Raw genomic sequence first — 7,760 nt, 5'->3', positions numbered from 1 at the left:
CCCGCAGGAGCGCGCCAGGCCCCGCAAGCCCCGCAGGCCCCGCAGGAGCGCGCCAGGCCCCGCAAGCCCCGCAAGCCCCGCAGGAGCGCGCCAGGCCCCGCAAGTCCCGCAGGAGCGCGCCAGGCCCCGCAAGTCCCGCAGGAGCGCGCCAGGCCCCGCAAGCCCCGCAGGAGCGCGCCAGGCCCCGCAAGCCCCACAGGCCCCCGCCAGGCCCCGCAGGCCCCGCAGGAGCGCGCCAGGCCCCGCAGGCCCCGCAGGAGCGCGCCAGGCCCCGCAGGCCCCGCAGGACCGCGCCAGGCCCCGCAAGCCCCGCAGGAGCGCGCCAGGCCCCGCAGGCCCCGCAGGAGCGCGCCAGGCCCCGCAGGCCCCGCAGGAGCGCGCCAAGCCCGCAGGCCCCGCAGGAGCGCGCCAGGCCCCGCAGGCCCCGCAGGAGCGCGCCAGGCCCCGCAGGCCCCGCAGGAGCGCGCCAGGCCCCGCAAGCCCCGCAGGAGCGCGCCAGGCCCCGCAGGAGCGCGCCAGGCCCCGCAAGCCCCGCAGGCCCCGCAGGAGCGCGCCAGGCCCCGCAGGCCCCGCAGGAGCGCGCCAAGCCCCGCAGGCCCCGCAGGAGCGCGCCAGGCCCCGCAGGCCCCGCAGGAGCGCGCAGGCCCCGCAGGAGCGCGCCAGGCCCCGCAGGGAGCGCGCCAGGCCCCGCAGGAGCGCGCCAGGCCCCGCAAGCCCCGCAAGCCCCGCAGGCCCCGCAGGAGCGCGCCAGGCCCCGCAGGCCCCGCAGGAGCGCGCCAGGCCCCGCAGGCCCCGCAGGAGCGCGCCAGGCCCCGCAGGCCCCGCAGGAGCGCGCCAAGCCCCGCAAGCCCCGCAGGAGCGCGCCAGGCCCCGCAGGCCCCGCAGGAGCGCGCCAGGCCCCGCAGGCCCCGCAGGAGCGCGCCAGGCCCCGCAAGCCCCGCAGGAGCGCGCCAGGCCCCGCAAGCCCCGCAGGAGCGCGCCAGGCCCGCAGGCCCCGCAGGACGGCGCCAGGCCCCGCAAGCCCCACAGGAGCGCGCCAGGCCCCGCAGGCCCCGCAGGAGCGCGCCAGGCCCCGCAGGCCCCGCAGGAGCGCGCCAGGCCCCGCAAGCCCCGCAGGAGCGCGCCAGGCCCCGCAGGCCCCGCAGGAGCGCGCCAGGCCCCGCAAGCCCCGCAAGCCCCGCAGGAGCGCGACAGGCCCCGCAGGCCCCGCAGGAGCGCGCCAGGCCCCGCAGGCCCCGCAGGAGCGCGCCAGGCCCCGCAGGAGCGCGCCAGGCCCCGCAGGCCCCGCAGGCCCCGCAGGCGCGCGCCAGGCCCCGCAAGCCCCGCAGGCGCGCGCCAGGCCCCGCAAGCCCCGCAGGAGCGCGCCAGGCCCCGCAAGCCCCGCAGGAGCGCGCCAGGCCCCGCAGGAGCGCGCCAGGCCCCGCAGGCCCCGCAGGAGCGCGCCAGGCCCCGCAGGCCCCGCAGGAGCGCGCCAGGCCCCGCAGGAGCGCGCCAGGCCCCGCAGGCCCCGCAGGAGCGCGCCAGGCCCCGCAGGCCCCGCAGGAGCGCGCCAGGCCCCGCAGGCCCCGCAGGAGCGCGCCAGGCCCCGCAGGAGCGCGCCAGGCCCCGCAGGCCCCGCAGGAGCGCGCCAGGCCCCGCAGGCCCCGCAGGAGCGCGCCAGGCCCCGCAGGCCCCGCAGGAGCGCGCCAGGCCCCGCAAGCCCCGCAGGAGCGCGCCAGGCCCCGCAGGCCCCGCAGGAGCGCGCCAGGCCCCGCAGGCCCCCGCAGGAGCGCGCCAGGCCCCGCAGGCCCCGCAGGAGCCCGCCAGGCCCCGCAGGCCCCGCAGGAGCCCGCCAGGCCCCGCAGGCCCCGCAGGAGCGCGCCAGGCCCCGCAGGCCCCGCAGGAGCGCGCCAGGCCCCGCAAGCCCCGCAGGAGCGCGCCAGGCCCCGCAGGCCCCGCAGGAGCGCGCCAGGCCCCGCAGGCCCCGCAGGAGCGCGCCAGGCCCCGCAAGCCCCGCAGGCCCCGCAGGAGCGCGCCAGGCCCCGCAAGCCCCGCAGGAGCACGACAGGCCCCGCAAGCCCCGCAGGAGCGCGCCAGGCCCCGCAGGCCCCGCAGGAGCGCGCCAGGCCCCGCAAGCCCCGCAGGCCCCGCAGGAGCGCGCCAGGCCCCGCAAGCCCCGCAGGAGCACGACAGGCCCCGCAGGCCCCCGCCAGCCCCGCAAGCCCCGCAGGAGCACGACAGGCCCCGCAGGCCCCGCAGGAGCGCGCCAGGCCCCGCAAGCCCCGCAGGAGCACGACAGGCCCCGCAGGGAGCGCGCCAGGCCCCGCAGGCCCCGCAGGAGCGCGCCAGGCCCCGCAGGCCCCGCAGGAGCGCGCCAGGGCCCGCAAGCCCCGCAGGAGCACGACAGGCCCCGCAGCCCCGCAGGAGCGCGCCAGGCCCCGCAGGCCCCGCAGGAGCGCGCCAGGCCCCGCAGGAGCGCGCCAGGCCCCGCAGGCCCCGCAGGAGCGCGCCAGGCCCCGCAGGAACCGCGCCAGGCCCCGCAGGAGCGCGCCAGGCCCCGCAAGCCCCGCAGGAGCGTGCCAGGCCCCGCAGGAGCGCGCCAGGCCCCGCAAGCCCCGCAGGAGCGCACCAGGCCCCGCAGGAGCGCGCCAGGCCCCGCAAGCCCCGCAGGAGCGCACAGGCCCCGCAGGAGCGCGCCAGGCCCCGCAAGCCCCGCAGGCCCCGCAGGAGCGCGCCAGGCCCCGCAGGAGCGCGCCACTCCTGCTGCACCGCTGGGGCGTGTGCCCCATTCTGTACAATGGGGCCGAGCCAGCGGTCTCAGGAAGCTGGTCACAGAATCCTAGAACCCCGGGGCTGGCGGAGCCCTCAGGAGTCACCGAGTCCAGCCCCCTGCCCAAGGCAGGACCAGCCCCGACTCCATCAGCCCAGCGGGGACAAACGGCTCTAGGGATGGACATTCCCTCCCCCCCCCCCGGGAACCCAGCCCAGCGTTTCCCCACCCCCTAGGGAAATAGCTTTTCCTAAACTCCCCCCTAGACCCTCCCCCCTGCAACTTGAGCCATCGCTCCTCGCTCTGCCACCTGCCCCCCCCATGCACAGCAGGGACGGGGGGGCTCTGATGTCAGCATGCCCCCCCCACCCTGTATTCTACCTCCTCAGAATGGGGAGGTGCCTTCCCCCAGGACACCAGCGGGATCCCCCATGGCGAGGGGATGAAAGGCCTGGGGGCTCCTCCATTCCTCTGCCCTCCAGCTCATCACGGCAGGAGCCGCTCTGGGCCCAGGACGACCCACCTGCCAGAGGACGTGCCCCAGAGATACATAAAACCCCAAACCTCCATCTGTGCGAAGAACCTGCCCAGGGACCCGGGGACTGCTCAGCACAACTGTCTGCCCACAACGTCTGCAGCCTCAGCAGCCTCTCCTTTCGCTTTTCAGGAGCTCCCTGCCCGGCTCCGGACATGCAGCACCCGGCCCCCTGGAGACGTGGGCAGCGCCCCGACAGCTCAGGGTCCCATCCACACGGCTGCTTTGTCTGCAAAGTGCTACCAGACCATTTGGTGTTTGTTAAGTTTAACTTTTAGATGTCGGATACTACAGGACGGGCCCAGCGAGCTCGGCGGGTGGGATCCGACCTGGAACTGGACCTGGGGCTCGGCCCTTGGGACTGGGAGAGCCTGTCTGGAGGTGGGGGATGGTTAGAACCTCTCCCCTGTGTAAGGGGGATGTGGGGGGCACAGGGAGCACTGGGGTGTGTGAGGGAGGTGGGGGGATGGGTTATGACCTCTCCCCTGTGTAAGGGGGGCTGGGGGGCACAGGGAGCACTGAGGTGTCTGAGGGGAGGTGGGGGATGGGTTAGAACCTCTCCCCTGTGTGAGGGGGGGCTGGGGGGCACAGGGAGCACTGGGGTGTCTGAGGGGAGGTGGGGGATGGGTTATAACCTCTCCCCTGTGTAAGGGGGGGCTGGGGGGCACAGGGAGCACTGGGGTGTCTGAGGGGAGGTGGGGGATGGGTTATAACCTCTCCCCTGTGTAAGGGGGGCTGGGGGGGGCACAGGGAGCACTGAGGTGTCTGAGGGGAGGTGGGGGATGGGTTAGAACCTCTCCCTGTGTGAGGGGGGCTGGGGGGCACAGGAGCACTGGGGTGTGTGAGGGGAGGTGGGGGATGGGTTATAACCTCTCCCCTGTGTGAGGGGGCCTGGGGGGGACAGGGAGCGCTGGGGTGTGTGAGGGGAGGTGGGGGATGGGTTATAACCTCTCCCCTGGGTAAGGGGGGCTGGGGGGCACAGGGAGCACTGGGTGTCTGAGGGGAGGTGGGGGGATGGGTTATAACCTCTCCCCTGTGTAAGGGGGGCTGGGGGGCACAGGGAGCACTGGGGTGTCTGAGGGAGGTGGGGGATGGGTTATAACCTCTCCCCTGTGTGAGGGGGGCTGGGGGGGCACAGGGAGCACTGGGGTGTGTGAGGGGAGGTGGGGGATGGGTTATAACCTCTCCCCTGTGTGAGGGGGGCTGGGGGGGACAGGGAGCGCTGGGGTGTGTGAGGGGAGGTGGGGGATGGGTTATAACCTCTCCCCTGTGTGAGGGGGCTGGGGGGGCACAGGGAGCACTGGGGTGTCTGAGGGGAGGTGGGGGATGGGTTATAACCTCTCCCCTGTGTGAGGGGGGCTGGGGGGCACAGGGAGCACTGGGGTGTCTGAGGGGAGGTGGGGGATGGGTTATAACCTCTCCCCTGTGTGAGGGGGGCTGGGGGGGCACAGGGAGCACTGGGGTGTCTGAGGGGAGGTGGGGGATGGGTTATGACCTCTCCCCTGTGTGAGGGGGGCTGGGGGGGCACAGGGAGCACTGGGGTGTCTGAGGGGAGGTGGGGGATGGGTTATAACCTCTCCCCTGTGTAAGGGGGGCTGGGGGGGCACAGGGGACACTGGGGTGTCCGAGGGGATTTGCTGGGGAGGCTCCTTGCTGGCCGGGGGGGCACTGAGGTGCTCGGTGTGGCTGGTTCGGTGCCGTGTGGGGGGACCCAGGCTGGGGCTGTGAGCAGCCCTGGCTCTGAGCCCCTCGCCCAGACCTGCCCCCCAGCGCTGCCCCAGACCACTGTGATATTGCAGGCCATGCTTGGCCTTTTCTCCTCCCCCAGCTATGCTGCGAACGGCTCCCAAAAGACGAAATAGCAGCAGGCAGCCTGAACTCAGCCGTGCCGCGGGCAGAGACCTGCAGGCGCCGAGAGGCACCGAGCCCGAGGCCCGGCCAGGCAGGGAACCGCCGCGAGGAATCCCCAGGGACCCTGGCAGCTGGCTCACACCCGCACGCTGCAGAGGAAAGAGACACCCCCCAAGTGCCTGCTCCTCTGTCCTGGGGGCGGGGGGATTTCTGCACAGTCTGAGGTGGGCGCAGAAACCAGCCAAGCCCGCGAGAGACCGATCGGTGCCAGCAGAGCCCTGGCCCACCTCTCCAGGGCCCCGCGTCCAGCCCGGCACCCCCAGGCATCAGAGACGGGGGGAACGCCCAGCGCAGAAACCCTCCCCCCAGTTACACGGGCTGCGGGTCCCCTCCTGACCCCGCACGCGACACGCAGAAGCCCTGAAGCATGGACGTGAGGGGCCAGGACAGGCCCCGCCCTGCCCCGGCGCTCGCCCCACGGAGGAGCAGGCCTGACGGCTGATGGAGACGAGCCCCTAGGAGCAGACGCTGGAAGCAAAAGGCAAAGATCTGCCTGTGCCCGCCTCGGGGCCCGGCTAACTCCCGCCCCAAGGAGGCTGCAGGTCTCAGAACGGGCTGCGTGGCCAGCGCCGGGCCCAGCTCTCGGCGCGGCCTTGGAGAGCGCAGCTGTCCTGCCGGGATGCAGTGGGTGCGGCGCTGGCTGCTGTGGGCTGGGGCGACCCCTGCTGGCCGGGGCTGTAACTGCCCGGGGGGGGGGGTGCCTGAGGAACCTCAGGTCAGGCAGACAGTGGCCCAACGGGTTCTCACCGGAGAGGGCAGGGGCTGAGCAACGGGAGGGGGCGGTTTGGCCGGGCAAACACGGAGAGAAGAGGCTGAGCTGGGAGCCCAGTGACCTGGGCACCCCACCCCGAGGGGGCTGCGGCTGCCTGGCCCTGACTCCTGTAGCCACCTCGCGGCTGTGCTGGGCCGTGTCCTGGAGGAGCAATAACACCCCCCCACCCCCCCCCGTTCTACCGGCCGGCGGAGCCTCATCTTGTAGCTGGGCACCCGACGCGCCCCCACGCCGCCGACCTCAGCACCAGGCCAGACTTGCCACCCATGGTGAGGCCACAACAATTCTCCCAGAGTCTGGAGGGGACAGGACGGGGTGGCCAGAGGCAGATCCTGCCGGGCCAATCGCATTTCCTGTGCCGAGGAAATTCTGTGGAGGTCGAGGTCGCGGCTGCATCTTCCCTTGCCTGATGAACTGATGAGCAATGCGGTGGGGGTGCAGGGAGAGGGGCCGGGGGTGGGGCGGTGCCCGGATTCCAGCGCTAGCTCTGGGGTGCAGGGAGAGGGGCCGGGGGCGGCGCGGTGCCCGGATTCCAGCGCTCGCTCTGGGGTGCAGGGGAAGGCGCGGAGGGGCCGGGGGCGGGGCGGTGCCCGGATTCCAGCGCTCGCTCTGGGGTGCAGGGGGAGGCGCGGAGGGGCCGGGGGCGGCGCGGTGCCCGGATTCCAGCGCTCGCTCTGGGGTGCAGGGAGAGGCGCGGAGGGGCCGGGGGTGGGGCGGTGCCCGGATTCCAGCGCTCGCTCTGGGGTGCAGGGAGAGGGGCCGGGGGCGGCGCGGTGCCCGGATTCCAGCGCTCGCTCTGGGGTGCAGGGAGAGGCGCGGAGGGGCCGGGGGCGGGGCGGTGCCCGGATTCCAGCGCTCGCTCTGGGGTGCAGGGAGAGGGGCCGGGGACGGCGCGGTGCCCGGATTCCAGCGCTCGCTCTGGGGCGCAGGGAGAGGGGCCGGGGGCGGCGCGGTGCCCGGATTCCAGCGCTCGCTCTGGGGTGCAGGGAGAGGCGCGGAGGGGCCGGGGGCGGGGCGGTGCCCGGATTCCAGCGCTCGCTCTGGGGCGCAGGGAGAGGGGCCGGGGACGGCGCGGTGCCCGGATTCCAGCGCTCGCTCTGGGGCGCAGGGAGAGGGGCCGGGGGCGGCGCGGTGCCCGGATTCCAGCGCTCGCTCTGGGGCGCAGGGGGAGGGGCCGGGGACGGCGCGGTGCCCGGATTCCAGCGCTCGCTCTGGGGCGCAGGGGGAGGGGCCGGGGACGGCGCGGTGCCCGGATTCCAGCGCTCGCTCTGGGGCGCAGGGGGAGGGGCCGGGGACGGCGCGGTGCCCGGATTCCAGCGCTCGCTCTGGGGCGCAGGGAGAGGGGCCGGGGACGGCGCGGTGCCCGGATTCCAGCGCTCGCTCTGGGGCGCAGGGAGAGGGGCCGGGGACGGCGCGGTGCCCGGATTCCAGCGCTCGCTCTGGGGCGCAGGGAGAGGGGCCGGGGACGGCGCGGTGCCCGGATTCCAGCGCTCGCTCTGGGGCGCAGGGAGAGGGGCCGGGGGCGGGGCGGTGCCCGGATTCCAGCGCTCGCTCTGGGGCGCAGGGGGAGGGGCCGGGGGCGGGGCGGTGCCCGGATTCCAGCGCTCGCTCTGGGGCGCAGGGGGAGGGGCCGGGGACGGCGCGGTGCCCGGATTCCAGCGCTCGCTCTGGGGTGCAGGGAGAGGGCCGGGGACGGCGCGGTGCCCGGATTCCAGCGCTCGCTCTGGGGTGCAGGGAGAGGGGCCGGGGACGGCGCGGTGCCCGGATTCCAGCGCTCGCTCTGGGGTGCAGGG

Source organism: Pelodiscus sinensis, unplaced genomic scaffold (genome assembly GCF_049634645.1).
Source record: "Pelodiscus sinensis isolate JC-2024 unplaced genomic scaffold, ASM4963464v1 ctg169, whole genome shotgun sequence".
NCBI classification, from domain to species: domain Eukaryota; kingdom Metazoa; phylum Chordata; order Testudines; family Trionychidae; genus Pelodiscus; species Pelodiscus sinensis.
Note: the sequence above shows the minus strand (reverse complement) of the source record.